Consider the following 16,234-nt stretch of genomic DNA (forward strand, 5'->3'; position numbering starts at 1 on the left):
TGTCATGTCAACAGAGAATTCTAGATGCTTTTAAAAAAATACCTACCTGAAAGCAGAATGTAAATGAGACCTGCCAATATGCACAAATATCCTGAGGAGTATCAGCCTAAGGGAAAAACTCTGATTTCTACGATGATTTGCTCTCATAGTACTACGACATCCAGCTCCTTCCACATGAAAAAGGCAAAAAAAGTCTATTCTAGTTATAAGCCCTAAAGTAAAAGAATTACTGCGATAAAGTCAAGCAGTTGTCTCTGTAAAGCATTTTAGGTTGTCTACAGTAAAAAAAATCCCAAACAACCAAATATGAGAGCTAGACATAAGAATCTCGCTAGTAGTGTTTGACATTAACAAGTAAAAAGCCCTCAAACTGTTAGACTGGTGCTTCTCCTTCCCAGATTTCTTACCACGTACCTTCAGATTCCAAGGTGTTTAACAATTTATTTTTTGGGGGCAAAGAGTACATGGTTCTCTCCTGATTTGGGGAGGGACTCTTCATCAGGGACTGTAGTGACAGGACAAGGGGTAATGGGTTCAAACTTAAACAGGGGAAGTTTAGATTGGATATAAGGAGGAAATTCTTTCCTGGTAGGGTGGTGAGGCCCTGGAATGGGTTGCCCAGGGAGGTTGTGAATGCTCCATCCCTGGCAGTGTTCAAGGCCAGGTTGGATAAAGCCCTGGGTGAGATGGTTTAGTGGGAGGTGTCCCTGCCCATGGCAGGGGGGCTGGAACTAGATGTTCTTGAGGTCCTTTCCAACCCTAACTATTCTATTCTATGATTCTATAAGGAGAATTCAGACATCCACACACATAAACTGGTAAAACCATAATCACAGTAAAATTAAAAAAAAAAGATTTTGAACACAATACTTACAATAGAAAAATACAAAACTCTGGGGAAAGAGATATTGCTGTAATTTCCTAATGGCTGGGAAAGAATTGATTCCAGGTGCTGCAATTAATTTATTGGGAAAGAAATAAGTGGATAACAGTAGAGAATACTGAATTCCCCAGGCTGATTTATTCACAATTACTTGTATCCCCGAGCAGGTGTCTTTATGGCAACATCAGCGGCTAATTTTACAATTCACAGGTGTAATTCTGCTTTCAGAACTCCAGCAATAACAGCTGTATTTGAACAACTTCAGCCTGCCAGCAAACAGATTCTCGTACTCCTGCTTTTCCCAAGACTGCTGCGACTTGTTCCACACTTTCACTACAAAGAAACTTGAGGCTCTATGTGCTTAGGTAAGCACATAATCATAAGGTTATTTGATGCATTGCTGATTTGCCACTACTTGTATAGCAGGGTCAGAAAATCCCTTTATTAAAAAATATATAAAATCCCAGAATTAAGGTTGCCATTTCCAGTTTTCAAAATTTCCTCAAGCCATGCAAAACTCCAGTTGAAAGTCTGGAGTTTGCCACAGAACTGATAAATTCATTTAAGATATTCTTAAATAACCATTCCAAAACAACCCCTGCTCCCCATTCCAAAGGTATGGGGTAGCTTGAGGTAGCTTGGGGTAGCAAAGGTATTGAGGTAGCTTCACAATCAATAATGTATTCATTTTTATGCCATCTGTGTTGAAGAATTATCTCAATGTTACAGAGTGAGACTTGGGAAACTAGGGTTCTGAATCCACAGTACATGACTATGAGTTAAATGGCAATTCCTTAAACACAGGAAGAATTAGCTGTCTTATAAACAGGATTAAATGGCTCCATTGCCAAAAACACAACTGTCTAATGAGAAAGCATGTTATGGGTGTAGAATCATAGAAGAATCATAGAATAGTTAGGGTTGGAAAGGACTTCAAGATCATCTAGTTCCAACACCCCTGCAATGGGCAGGGACACCTTACACTAAACCATCCCACACAAGGCCTCATCCAACCTGGCCTTGAACACTGCCAGGGATGGAGCACTCACAACCTCCCTGGGCAACCCATTCCAGTGTCTCACCACCCTAGCAGGAAAGAATTTCCTCTTTATATCCAATCTAAACTTCCCCTGTTTAAGTTTTAACCCATTACCCCCTGTCCTGTCACTACAGTCCCTGACAAAGAGTCCCTCCCAAGCATCCCTATAGGCCCCCTTCAGATACTGGAAGGCTGCTATGAGGTCTCCACGCAGCCTTCTCTTCTCCAGGCTAAACAGCCCCAACTTCCTCAGCCTGTCTTCATACGGGAGGTGCTCCAGTCCCCTGATCATCCTCGTGGCCCTCCTCTGCACTTGTTCCAGCAGTTCCATGTCCTTTTTATGTTGAGGACACCAGAACTGCACACAATACTCCAGGTGAGGTCTCACAAGAGCAGAGTAAAGGGGCAGGATCACCTCCTTTGACCTGCTGGTCACACTCCTTTTGATGCAGCCCAGGATACGGTTGGCTTTCTGGGCTGCGAGTGCACACTGCCGGCTCATGCTCATTTTCTCATCGACCAGCACCCCCAAGTCCTTCTCTGCAGGGCCGCTCTGAATCTCTTCTTTGCCCAGCCTGTAGCTGTGCCTGGGATTGCTCAGACCCAGGTGTAGGACCTTGCACTTGTCGTAAAACTAAAATATGCTTTTCTTTGTGCTGTGGCTGCTTTATTTTGGCATGTAGAATAAAGAGAGTCTTATTAAGTCTCAGTATGAAAATCTATCCTTCTACGAACCATCTAGAAGCAGAAAGATACTACAAATGCAGTTTACATGTGCTCTGTAAGTTCTCAGACACGACTGATATACTCTAATTTTTTTTCTGCGGTGTGAGCACATTAATGATTTTAATGGGTTATTTGGATAGTGTAAAGGAAACTAGGAAGAGGAAAGTCTCTTCATTGTACCTTTAATTTTGTTAACAAACACCAAAAGCTGTGAGAAATACTCATGCTCAAGCAAACCTACTAAAAGCCACCAAGACTGAGGTATCATAGAGCATCAGTGCATGAATGTTCACCTCACTTAGATACAGCAATGCAACAGATTTACTGCTACACCAATTTTCATGATGTGTCCTCACAAGGTCTCTCTGGTCTATATATGAAGGCTAAATCCTTTTTGCTGTTGGATTTGTGGTGTAGCTATGTCAAGGAGTGAAATCACAAGGTTAGCTGAGAACAGAAGCAACTGCTACAGTGAAGGCAGTGCTTTTAAGAATGGCATTTTAGTTCTAATGACTCTCTTCCTGACATCCAAAGTCAGAAGTACAGCTTTCATATACTATTGTGATCCTGGTTCCCTGCTCCTCAGTCAGCAGGAGCTGAGATTGACAGCTCACTTAACTTCATAGGGAGAGAGACTACCTCTTACCTCATGTAACTTAAAAGTAAGCCTTCTGGCTGGATAAGAGAAACAGGCTCCAATGGGAGACACATATGTTCTTACTCAATTAAAAAGGAAGGTGGTTCTGATGCCAGGATTCAAAGGCAGAATAATAAAAACACAGCAGATTTGAGGAGCTTTTTTACACCAAACAATACTTATGATCCCCATGTGGATGTCTTCTATGCTAAACTTCAGATTTTATTCATATCCACAACATCATCTGCCTTGTTCTTTAAAATAATTAATTATACAATATTTTACTACGAATAATAACTGCCATCAGGTTATAATTACTTCACAAATGTATTTGTAAAATCTAAACAGGCTCTTAGAATATTGCAACAGTTCTCCCTCCCTCCCACCCCCCCCGAAAAATCCCCAACACCTTAATGGCATTTTTATGAACCACATATTTCAAATATCTGTGTTATTAAAGGTCTTCTACTTCATTATAATGTGGTTCTTTACTCCCCAGTGGCTGAAGAGTTAACAATGTGCTAGCAACTCTCATGTATCCATTAGTCATATAAAATAAGAACAAGTCAGAAGGAAAAGCTTCAGTTCCATAGAAATATTGTTTTAGAAATTGCTCATCAGTCTCATGTTGTTATTGCTAAGTTTAGAAACCAAGGATGCAATTTGTGACAACTTCTGAAATGCAAGCATTTCATGGCCCTCTTTTTCAGACAAGGCATACTTTACTTCACTATTAAATTGTGATACAGCTTCAGATACACTTGAGGTAAAGTCCTTGTCACGGTTTAAACACAGTCAGCCATAAATCACGCAACCTCCCTCTCACTCCCCCCCTTCTTGCCCTCCCCCTGCTCCCAGAGGGATGGAAAGGAGAATCGAAAAGAACGCAACTCCCATGGGTTGAGATAAAAACAGTATCTAAGTACTGTTTAGTAACTAAGGTATAACACAAATCACTACTGCTACCACCAATAATAATAATGATAAAGGAAATAACAAGGGAAGAGAATACAACACCTCACCACCCACCAACCGATAACTAGCCCCACACAGCCCAACCAAGCAACAACTGATACCTAGTCCAACCCCGCAGTCCCCTAGCCCTTCCAGGTAACTCTCAGTTACATCCTAGGCATGACATGCTGTGGCATGGAATACCTCTTTGGTCAGTTTGGGTTAGGTGTCCTGTCTCTGCTTCCTCCCAGCTTCCCCTCCTCCCTGGCAGAGCATGAGACTCACAAAGTCCTTGGCCAGATTGAAAATTTGAGCAGTAACTAAAAACATCGGTGTTATCAGCACCGTACCCAGGCCGCCAGTCAAAAACACAGTGCTGCACCAGCCACTAAGAAGGAGAAAAATGACTGTTACTGCTGAACCCAGGACAGTCCTAAAAGGAAAATACCTGTTAATATTTTGGAACTTACTAAATAAAGCTGAAAGGGTGATGCTTTTATAAATCTGTAGCAAATTTCTATGTGTGTGGTGATGTTCTGCTTAAGTGGAGCAGATTTGAATAACTCTGGGGGTTTTGGGGGAGTGATTTTTTGTTGTGTTTGGTTTAGTTTGTTTGGGTTTGGTTTAGTTTGTTTGGGTTTTTTGTTTTTGTTTTTTGTTTGCTTGTTTTTGTTTTTAATTTTTCCCCACAGCAGATTCATTTAGCCTTGAATTTCCATTCATTGTTTTCACAGTAGAACAAAAATGCTAAGATATTGCAAATAGATATAGTAATCTTTCCTAATCCATTGATCCAATGAACTCTTGGCATTTTTATCTAAAGTCATGTAATAAAGATACTTTGTTTATTCAGAAGGCTGCTCTGCCTTGCGTATGTTAAAATGAGAATGAGTGTGATTTCATGTATCAAATTCTTTACTCTGATCAAGCAAAACAAATGTCGAAAGCCTAGCCAAGTAGAATTTGACCCACTAATCATAGCAACCGAATAATTAGAAATGGCAAAATAATTTGGAAAGAATTAAAATTACTGGATTGCAATAGTTCTTGGATCAACTGAGACTTTAGCTATTTTGTGAAAAAGTGAGCAATATAAATCTGGAGCCAGAACAAAGTAAAGAAACTACTCCAGTGACTCGGAGGGTTTGGAAGAATTATTTTGATTTGCTTTAAACCACATTTCATTAACTTACATTTTGAACTTTTCAGAAATGACACTGATTTTAACCATTGAACTGGAATTGCCTAATGCTGGAGCTTCTATTTTGCAGAAGCAGAACTCATACCCTCTGGAATTGTCCATTTCATAATCTTGAAAACAATAAAGATGATAAATATGTTCACAGCAGGGGACTGGCTTCTCTACTAACCTGTCCTTTGGGAATCAGTAAATAGCACTCTGTTTGTGAGAGCTGTCAGAAACAATGTGCATTATTTTGAAGGTTTTGAGATACCTATCATTCATCAACCTCTACGGCTGCCTGAAGAACAGGAGCGTGGTTTCATGAGAAAGTACCAAAATTTTCATCCCACATTAAAACAAAAATGGCATCTTTGAACTTCTTAGGGAAATGCACAAAAGAAGAAAAACAGTTACATCCCAGGTTGCCAGCAACAAAGGGGCTGAGCCCCCATTTGGTGTCCTGGGAGGGCTCAGGAGCACACACTTGCTGGAGGGGGGAGGGAAGGGGAAGGAATAAAAAGTAAAAGAAAGAAATCAGACAGAAACAAATAAATAATTTAACTGAATGACTTTACCATACCCCCTCTTTGCACATTCAGCCTTCTCAAACAACAATTTTGCAAAACCCAACACATTCCAACAAAATAGACAGTTTTCCTGAATTAGCATTTTTCTGACAGAAAAAAGCTTTCAGCACAACTACCTGCTCACTGATGAGGAAGGACAAGCTCTGCCCATCCAGTTTTGCTGATGTTAGCTCACTGAATTACACTGCGGCTATTCCTCGGTTTAAAATTTGAAAAGTGGGCAAGCTGGCTCTTCCTGTAGAGACATTCAGCAACCAGTATTTGATGAAATAGCAGCAGTCTTGTGCATTAGCATTGAATAGACACCACAAAATATGACTATAAGCTACTCTGGTGTTCAACATAGAATCGTAGAATCAGCTAGGTTGGAAAAGACATTTAAGATCATCAAGTCCAACCATTAATACAGAACTGCAGAGTCCACCAATAAGCCATGTCACTGAGGGCCTCATCTACATGGTGTTTGAACACTACCAGGGATGGGCATTCCACCACTTCCCTGGGCAGCCTGCTCCAATCACTGATCACCCTCTCTGTGAAGAAATTTTTGCCTAATATCCATCTAAACCTCCCCTGGCACCTCACAATGTTCTTCACATATGTTTAAGGAACAAAAGCCTCTGCATAGTTTTAAGTATGCCTATTCTAAGCTATATGTATTGAAAGTGTAAGTTTACATAATTAAGTTTTTGCCATTTTAAAAAATGCACAAAACCACATATTAACCTTTGAACTTGCCATCTCGCTTCCTGTTCCAATTTGAGGGGTTTTGTGTGTGTGTGTGAGAGGAGAGAGGGGGGTGGTGCCATTTGTTTTTCCTCGCTATTGAAACACCACTCTGAAGTGCAGAAATGTAGGAGGAACATCCATGATTTTCTGCCACTAAAACTTTGGAAGCAGCCAATAAAATTCAAACATAACAGTTCCATGAAAAAAAAAAAATCCCTAAAAATCCATCTGTGCCATAATATCAGCTGTATCTAACCAGCTTAAATCATTACAAGTCTCTTGAGGATTGTCTGTCAAGACAAGATCCATTTGGAGGTGGAGTCACTCAAAGTTAGGTATTCACATTGGAGGCAGGTTTCTGAACTCCCATCGCAGAGTTTAAATAGGCAGAAAATAGGCAGAGCTGTTCAGCTGAGCAGTCACCACTACAGAGAAGAACACATCTCATTCTAGATCCCACTCACTAGATCCCAACCATGTTTATCTGAAGCCAAAAAGAAGAGAGAAAAAAAAAAACCCAAAATACAACAAACAAAAAACAAAACACCCCCCATACAGGTAGATACTGGAGTCTCTGACGAAGAGCACAATTACTTGACTCGCTCTTCACTTTTAGCCAGTGAATGCTTTTAACATTTTACTTTGCTTTACGATTTCAATCCACAGCCTTATCCATGGGAGGTTTTGTTTAAAAACAGAAAAAAAAAAAAAAAAGGAAAACGGCACAAAAGCTTCAAGCTCTTCCTGAATTTTGTTCTAAAAATTTTTTAAATATATTTTATGTATTTTTAAACAAACGTTCCTATTCAAGTCTTGCTTATCAGGTGCATTATACTTGAAAAATATTTCAAATAGAATACAATATGGAATGCTTGCAAACAGTATCATGACACTGCTTGAAGTTTTTAATGAAAAGATACTGGCCTGAGCTTCACAGTTTGCATAATATTATAATTCAAGGCTCTGCACTTTCTTACATAGGACCTACAAGACCTGCAAAGAATATATTCTGTATATAGTGATCCTGGAATTTACTTTCATATTTGATTTTATTTTACCACCTCATAGTTTGAAAAGCAGCTTTATGATTATTTTTTGCCTCCTGCTGTTAAGGGGCACATCTTTAATCAGAACTTTAAAGAATGCTCAGTATGTATTCTTTTGGAATTATGCTTCTCATCTGTGAAACTGAAATACGTTCTTCAGAAATGAGAAATGCTGCAGTCTCCTCTGAGGGAAGGAAGAATATAAATATTCTGTAAGGAGAGATTACTCCTGGTACAAAAAACCTAAGCATTTTCAATTGGATATATTTCCATCTGGCCTATTCAGAGACTTTCAAAGCAAGAAGCACAATGAAAGAAATTCAGTTGATTTTTTTTCCTCAACTGTGGCTAGAGGCAGATGATTATGGAGGAGGAAGTGTATAAATAAATAAATAAATAAATAAATGGAAATGGGCATTTTTCTTCATGAAGAACGGAACAAATTCACAAGTCAGATAACAGCAATAGCACAAACAAATTCAAAACCTGTGGGAACAGGTGGAAAATATATAATCTTGTCACATTTTTTGAGAAGCTGGTTTACCTTTAGATCTTAAGGAGCATGGTTAGCCTCCAAGAGGCTAGAGCCTTTGCTTTTCTCCTGTGATGTCACATTTATGATCTTTCAATCCAGTCCATCAGATGCGGAAAACCGATTTTATAATCCCTTCACAAAAAGATCCCACCCCACCTTAAAATATTTAAGATCTGTACCCTCATCACTCCATTCACAAAATCATTTCACCACCTTCTCTACAGACTTCCAGTGTTAAGACTAAATGTGTTCGTGGTGACCATTTAACTGCTAGCTTTAACATCATGATTGTCTTCTACCTTAACCATCATTAACTTTCCCCCCTTGGAATTTAGAAGCCACATCCCCTTAAATTGTTATTATAAAGTAAGAAAACCAAATAATTTATTTTTCTCTCAGTCCACAGCATAACTTTTCAATTTTATTATTGTGCTGCCTGTTTTTTGTCAGGATGGTTCAACTTTGAGTTCAACTCCTAAGTTGTACATACAAGAGGTCTCATCAGTGACTTAAAAGACAGTCTTGAAGACTGCTTTTTTTTTTTTTCTCCTGGAAACACCTAAAGGTTGCATAGAAAAATTTGTAATTCACTTCCCAGTAAGTGTGAGGTCTTTTTCTTAACATCAGTGTATGTGTTAATGCAAAAATATCAGTTGTTTGTATCTGATCCAGATTACTTGTGATCTTGACCCCAGTTCTCACTGTATAACAACTTTATGTCTTTCCTGATTCCCATTTTATTTTTCAAGAATTATGTGCTTTGATTTCCACAACTAATGCATTTTTGTCCATTCTTCCTTATTCTTTTATTTATATTATTTAAAAAAGAAAGCCAGCTACTAGTAACAGAAAACAAACAAAAAAGTTCTCACACATTACCTTTTTTCCTTAATTTTTCACAGAATACATTAATAAGCATCTTGCTTAGTCCTTACACTATAAATCTTTAATATTTGTATTTAATTACAGATATTTCAGGGACACAGTTCATTAAAGACTGTGACACCAACAACTGCTCACACCTCTATGCAGAGCTCCACAACTCCCCAGAACAAGCCACGACCTCTTATGTGCCACATCACAGACACCTGTTTTATTAACAGGCATAAAATCATCTTTGGAGATTTCCCTCTCTTTTATCTTCTTTGTATTTCTAAATTACCCACAGCTTTGGCTAAACCTGCAGCAGGCCCCATACTAGAACATACTGGTTTTACTTAGCCAAGTCATTTAGGAAGTATCCCAATAGATGTACCGCCAAAGGAGACAGCCCTATTAGGGATATAAAACACCTGTAGGGTAGTCTAGTTTTGGAGATAAAACAAAAACTCTTTTGGTGGAATAGTAGGTGGTACCTTTGTCCAAGTTAACTGAGAGCTGAAAAATTACATAATATAATTCCACATCTACATTGAGCTTTTGAATGGACTGTCATTATAGCAAACATTCTCAAATACACTGCATACCAGAAAAAGTCAGAATTAGCTTTCTAATTAGAAAGCATTTCATCAGAGCTGAATTCAACCACGCAATATAATCTATCAACAAATTGATACAAACTTTTGGAGAACCAGAGAAAATAAACCTCTTCAGTGCTTTCAGTTTCTCAGGTATCTAGTAGATATTACAAGCCAGATAATTATGTTCTGTCCTCATGAATAAAGCGTTCACCCAACTCCATTCCTACAATCTCTACTACACAAAAATAATACCTAGTGCCTTCAAAGCATTCAATTTTTTGACAAATTTGGGTTTGCAAAACACCAAATATTTTTATAACTCTTTTTTTTTTTTCCTCCACTATTCATTTCTTTCGTTTCACATTGCTTGCAGAGAGACTGCCAGCTCCACTCAGAGACTCTACCCTGAAATACCAAGCTGACAATTGAGTGCCTCCTTTATTTTTTAAGAGGCTGCTGCAACCTCTGAAGCACAGCATTGAGAAGGAAGACTGTTAACCAAAACCTGTTCAGGACACATTTCACTACTGCCCCTTTCCAGTGTAAGTTATGTGAAACAAAATAAACAAGCTGGGAATTCCCAAGAGGTGCACAAGATTGAAGGCAAAAGGTTAATGCAAACACTGCACAACACCATTTAACACTATCATCTTTTCAGTACTAATAGGAGTACCATATGTCGTTAAAGTCAGCTGCTCACATCAAACCCACATAAAGGCCTATCAATCATTACAGACCTCACTGCACATTTTAAAGACACTTGAAATTTCTGGTTCCAGCTAAATAACCAGATTTTCTTTTAAAAGAAAAAATGAAACAACAACCCAACAAAAAAAACCCCGTAAGATTCATGATACAATTACCTTCATCCTGCTGTGACAGAAAGGGTCTTCATAACTTGCTGGTGGCTGTATACTTGCTTTTTCATTTAACAGCTGATCAGAAGAAGAGGAACCACTCTGACTCAGGGCCAGGAAACCTTAAAAAAAGCAATCTTAAAAGAGCTGCAGTATAGTCTGTTCCTGGACATGAAACAAAACCTTGTTCACAAGGTTTCTCTCCTGGAGAGAAAGGAGGAGTCCTGCTTCCTGAAAGCACCTAAATACCTTCAGCTGGGCAATTACCCCCTTCCCATCACACATGTGGATGAGGTGATTTACAAAGAGAGAGCAGCCATCAGCATTAATAAATGAGAAGAAAGGGAGAGCAGGGTGGAGGTTTGGGTAGAAAAATAATGCTGTGTTTGTTTGTATCTTGATTGAAGTTTTCTGTTGAAAGAAATCTGCTGTTGCTAACAGTGTTTTAATCAATTCTAGTTTGGTTTTAATAAACTTCAAGTTTAAATACAATCAGCTTAATCTCAAATTTCTGTCTTGTTTGAAGCCCCAGTACATCCTTAAAGCCCTTTAAGGGTTTCTTTAAAAATTATTTGTTCTACCAAGGGGAAAAAAAGAATAAAAAATGTAATTTTCCCATTTTCATTCTTTGTGTAATCCTTAAAAACAATGGAAATAAAACTGGTTAAGTTTGTCAGTAAGAATAGAACTCTTTAGCCATATATACAATAGCTGTTAGAAAATGACTATAATTAAGGAAAATTTTGAATATATAATAAAAAATATTTAACTTTCCAGAATACAATTTTCAAGGAAAATTCATTGGTTTGAGCGGAACATATGTTTCTTGGTTCTAGATAGCAGTTTAAAAATGAACAAAGAGAAAAGAAAAAGGCAAGGACTCCCATCTGGCTACTGAAAATTGTAGTCCAAATATGTGCTTTTTCTTAGTTCTGAGCTAGACCTATTGTCTCAGGCAGTACCTGCGATAATCATTCATTTACTGCCTTTACAGCCGCTACATTCAATATTTAGCTGGCCATCAGGAAAGGGCTCCTGTGCTTGGTGGTTGGAATGCACATCTGGGTCAAGAATTAAAATGAGTGTTCTCAAATTCTGACTACAAACAAATGAGGCTGGTCCATTTCCAGTGGAAAAATATGGAATGCTTCACGAATTTGCATGTCATCCTTGCACAGGGGCCATGCTAATCTTTTAGCTAGAGATTTTCCTTAAAGTCGTTTAGTAAAATGCTTTGTTTGGTAGTATATCCTTCTAAAAAATAAAGTGAAAATATTTTTTAGTTGTGCCCTGCTCTAGGAACATTATTGAGTAATTACTCCTAAGGGACAAAGCATTTGCATTAGCCTTAAAAGAAGAAAATAACCTTAACAACTGGCACTGCTAATCATAATGATGGGTAGGGGAGTCATTATGGAAATTTATGAAGCATCTCACTGACATCCCAACAGGGCAACAAGGATTTGCCTAAATAATGGGAGTCAGGAACTCAGAGTAAGACATTGCTCTGTGTTTTTGTTATCAGTGACAAAAGTTCTGTTGATATTTTGGTCATACTGAATGAGGCTGCAATATGAGCCATATTGCTTGAAATAATTTATAATTTATAAGTGATAGCTAAGATATAGTGGGGTCTTGTAAGTAGGCCTGGTACTTCCTCTCCCTAACATTCCAAAGGCAGTGAGCAAAGGTTAGCGAATACTTTGCTCAAAGAAACTTTGTTAGTGAAAATTCAAAATTTGTGTATGTTCTAATGCAGTATAAAATTGGTAGTATATAGATATGATGTGCTTATTGCTGATACCACAAAAATCATATGTGGTATCATAGATTTGACTATCCAAACTCATGCTAAAAGACTGAATGTGGTTTACTGAAGGTAGTTTATCTTATATCCTAGTAGTTGTAAGAACTTGTACAGACTCATAGCAAAGATTCATTCGATCTCATGTGCTGCTTTAATAGAAGCTAATATTTACTGTTCATGAAACATACAAGAAAGAGGGAAAGCAGAGAAAAATCTTTTCCATCTTCTGAGAAGTATTTAGGGATTTCCTGAATTAGAGGTTTGATCTAGAGCATTATTTTTAATACCTATTTGAAAAACAGTGATGCTAATCGTCCATGCTGTTTCACAACTGATATAAAGATTTGACACAAAAAGTAATACCTAAACGCTTAACATCTGGATCAGATCAAGAAGGAACATTTTGCATTTACCTTCTGTTTCTGAAGTTATCTAGTATCAGCTTCATGAAAGTAGGACGAACCAGTTTGGTAAACTGTTTGAGTACTTTTTAAGCATGTACTCAACTTCATAATGTTTTTGGATTTATGTTTTTTTAAAGATAGTACTCTTGAAAACTGCTAGTGAAACAGAAGCCTCTGAAAGACAGCTAAAGAAAGAAGTTAGGATCATTCAGAATAAAACATAAGATGGCTAACAAGAAAAGTTTATTACAAATGTCATTCTAATATATTTATATTTTTTCTAATGGAATAATATAAGAGAGAGATTTGCAGGTTGTCATTAAAGCTAGCATCTCCAGCATGTCTCATCATGTGAATGCCATGACTGAGTCCTTCTCCTTGACACTCCACAGGTCCTAAAGGTTTTTTTAGAACTCAGGCGGTTTCTGCTAAACAGATTTCCCAGTTGTCACTTGTCCAAATAAATTTGCTTTCAAGATTGAATATACATTTTCCTCTAACAGACAGTAGTTGTTATTACTGTATTTAGTAAGAAGAAAATTCACCTCAACCAACAGTAGAAAAGCAGCATAATCCTGGTTTCTATTTTTCTTATGGTAAAGGAGACTTAAAAGTTAATCTGTAATGCAGCTCTTCTGCTGTTTAATTGTGTTACTGATGAAGACCCAGTTTGTTTGTTTTATTTCCACTTTGGGGAAAGTGACTTTTAAGGGACTTGGACTATGTTATCTGAAACAGAAATGTTGTGAAGCAGTTGATTTCAGCTGGATTGGATTCTGGGGTTCTGGCTACATTGTTGTAAGTTACAGATCTGTGTGGGGTGTAGAGGAAATTTATAAATCTATGCAAGAGTGAAGTAAGTTTAGAAGACAATGGTATTCTATTGTATTAGAAATACAGGGTTTTTTTCCTAGAAAACAGCTGATTTTCCTTCTCATGCAAATTTTTGCACCTGGTAGTAACTTACAGGTATTTGAAAACCCAAAATATGGTTACCATTTTGTCTTCAACAGCATAAAAAGACCCTGGACTTTTACCCCCACCTTCCGCTCCCTCTCTACCCTCTGCTCCTCTTCTGTTTCAGGGACAACCTAAAGGCAGGTAGGTAGATAGATAGGTAGGTAATTATTGTAATGAAAATTCTTGAGAACTACTACCCTGTTTGTAGTTGTGCTACAGTACTGAGAATTTCATGCCAGTTCTCCAGCAAGGACAATGAACCTAAAACAAAATCTTTGATGTTGAATGTCGGTGGATTTAGACACTGACACTTTCTGCATGTAGCTTCATCATTGTGAATGAGCAGTCATTTGCTTTCCAAAAAAATCTTAGAAACCTGGTTGCTCCTCAGGAAAAAGTGGTAGGAATTTTCTTTTTGTTAACCAACTTTTTCCTGTTCAGTTTGAGGGTGAACAGAATACAACATTAAAAGGCAGTGCTAAGAAAGTTTGGAGGGGAAAAAAAAATCCTAATATTGTCTGTGAAGTATCTGCATAGCCAGCTCCTTATTATGTATTCAGACTCAAAGCTAATCCATCTATTATTGGGAAGTCCTACAACGCAATAATTTTCAAAAATAGCAAAATCTGATTGTTTGAGGGGAAAAAAAAAAAAGGAAAAAAACCGATGACTCATTATTCATTGTGACAGCAATTGCAATGCAAAGCAAAGTTCTGAGAAAGCATTTCCAGAAGGAAGAGTTTACTGTGTATGACAAATCACATGTTAATGGCTGCTTGAAATATTGGAAATATGTTACTTGCCTTAGGAACCCAACAGCAGATATTTTCAAGCATCTAGAAAGCATTAAGAAGATGCTAAAAAAATGTTAAGAAAACATTTTAATATTCACAAGAGCTACACATATTGGCTTTCTGATTTCTGGTAGTCTGCATAATGATGGAACTACCTTTCATTCCCCAAATTCATAGTCCATTACTAAAAATAGTTATTTCTTAACATTTTTTCCTCCTCATGGAAACTACATAGTCTTTCATTTTCTGAAATATTAATTTGATTTATACATTTACTTAATCTATTTTCAAATGCTGGAACAGTTAAAGAGCTGGAGTCAAGATATGGTAACTCAGCTGCATACATCTGTGGAATTTCTAACAAACATTGCATTTTACATGAAGGATGAGATTTTTCAAAAATCTCAGTCATTTTAAACCCTAGATGGTACAGTTGGGACACGTAAAATTATATCAACCCATGATACAGTTCAGGTAGATCAGTACCTGACTTTTAGTGCTGTCACATATGTCTCCAATCGATAGAAGATATAAATGATGGTTATGATGAAAAAGTATATCAATTGAAGGACAATTGGCTTACAGATCTCATAGAAGACGTTATTTTTTATTCCAATGATTTCATAAAACAACAAGTGCTTTACAGTTTAAAATGTTCCTCCAGGCTTTTCTTCTTTAGTATGGGTATGCTATATAATCAATTTTAACTAGTCAATAGATAAAATTTAGTAAGGACAGGTCTTGCAGACTAATTGTGTTTTCAGAAGTAGTGAATAGATGAAATGAAATAAAAGGATGAAAGGTGAAATAGGTCTTCTCAGTTCTGATATAGAGGTAGTAGTGCCTGTTATGGGTATGCCATACTCAAAGAACTGTTATGGCCAAAAAAGAACATCATGTTACGTACAGAGCCAAGAATTTGTTTTTATAATATTAATAATCCTAACAGTTTAATTAACGTACAACCAACTGATCAGTCTAACTGCAGTAATACTAGCTCATAGTCCAAATTCACACTGAAAAGCCCTACTGGTGATGTCATTAAAATTGTTATTCAACACTTTACTCATATCTATTGCTTTTTTTTTGGTGCTATGCTCACTGTTCACATGTCTCTTGGGTCACAAGGTTGATGACACGAATCTTCATCAAGCAGAGAGATGGTGGTAGAAAATGATGCAGCAGGCCATCAACCCCCTCAGTTGTTTCCAGTAAGGCTTCAGTTTAGCTGTGTATACAGAATCCATTCTGCATTAATATTGGCATTAGCCTGGGAGTATTATTACATGTTTTCTTACCACAGTCTGCTTTTTTTTCTGCTTCTGAACTGAAGTTTTAAAGACACACCATAGCCTCCTGCAGATTTATTTGCCATAAGGGGCTATTGTATTGCTCCTTAGACAATGAATCAGTAGTGTGTTGTGTCAGACCTTTACAGTAAAGACTATTCACAAGGACTAACTAAAACAAGCTAGGCATTAATCACTAGACCAAATATTAAAAGCAGTTCAGGCCAAGGCAAGGCAAGACAAGACAAGTCCTGAGACCTACACTATCAGGCCAATACAAAATCTGTGACTTTTATTGGTCATGGCAAAGTTCATACTAAACGGCTTAGAGGTAGGGAAAATAT

General features: G+C 37.5%; 1 pseudogene; it reads right to left on the minus strand.

The window, feature by feature from the left end:
* Positions 1–11,769: 11,769 nt before the first annotated feature.
* Positions 11,770–11,869, minus strand: LOC136007485 (U6 spliceosomal RNA; annotated as a pseudogene).
* Positions 11,870–16,234: the final 4,365 nt, after the last annotated feature.

This window comes from Lathamus discolor, chromosome 1 (genome assembly GCF_037157495.1).
Source record: "Lathamus discolor isolate bLatDis1 chromosome 1, bLatDis1.hap1, whole genome shotgun sequence".
NCBI classification, from domain to species: domain Eukaryota; kingdom Metazoa; phylum Chordata; class Aves; order Psittaciformes; family Psittacidae; genus Lathamus; species Lathamus discolor.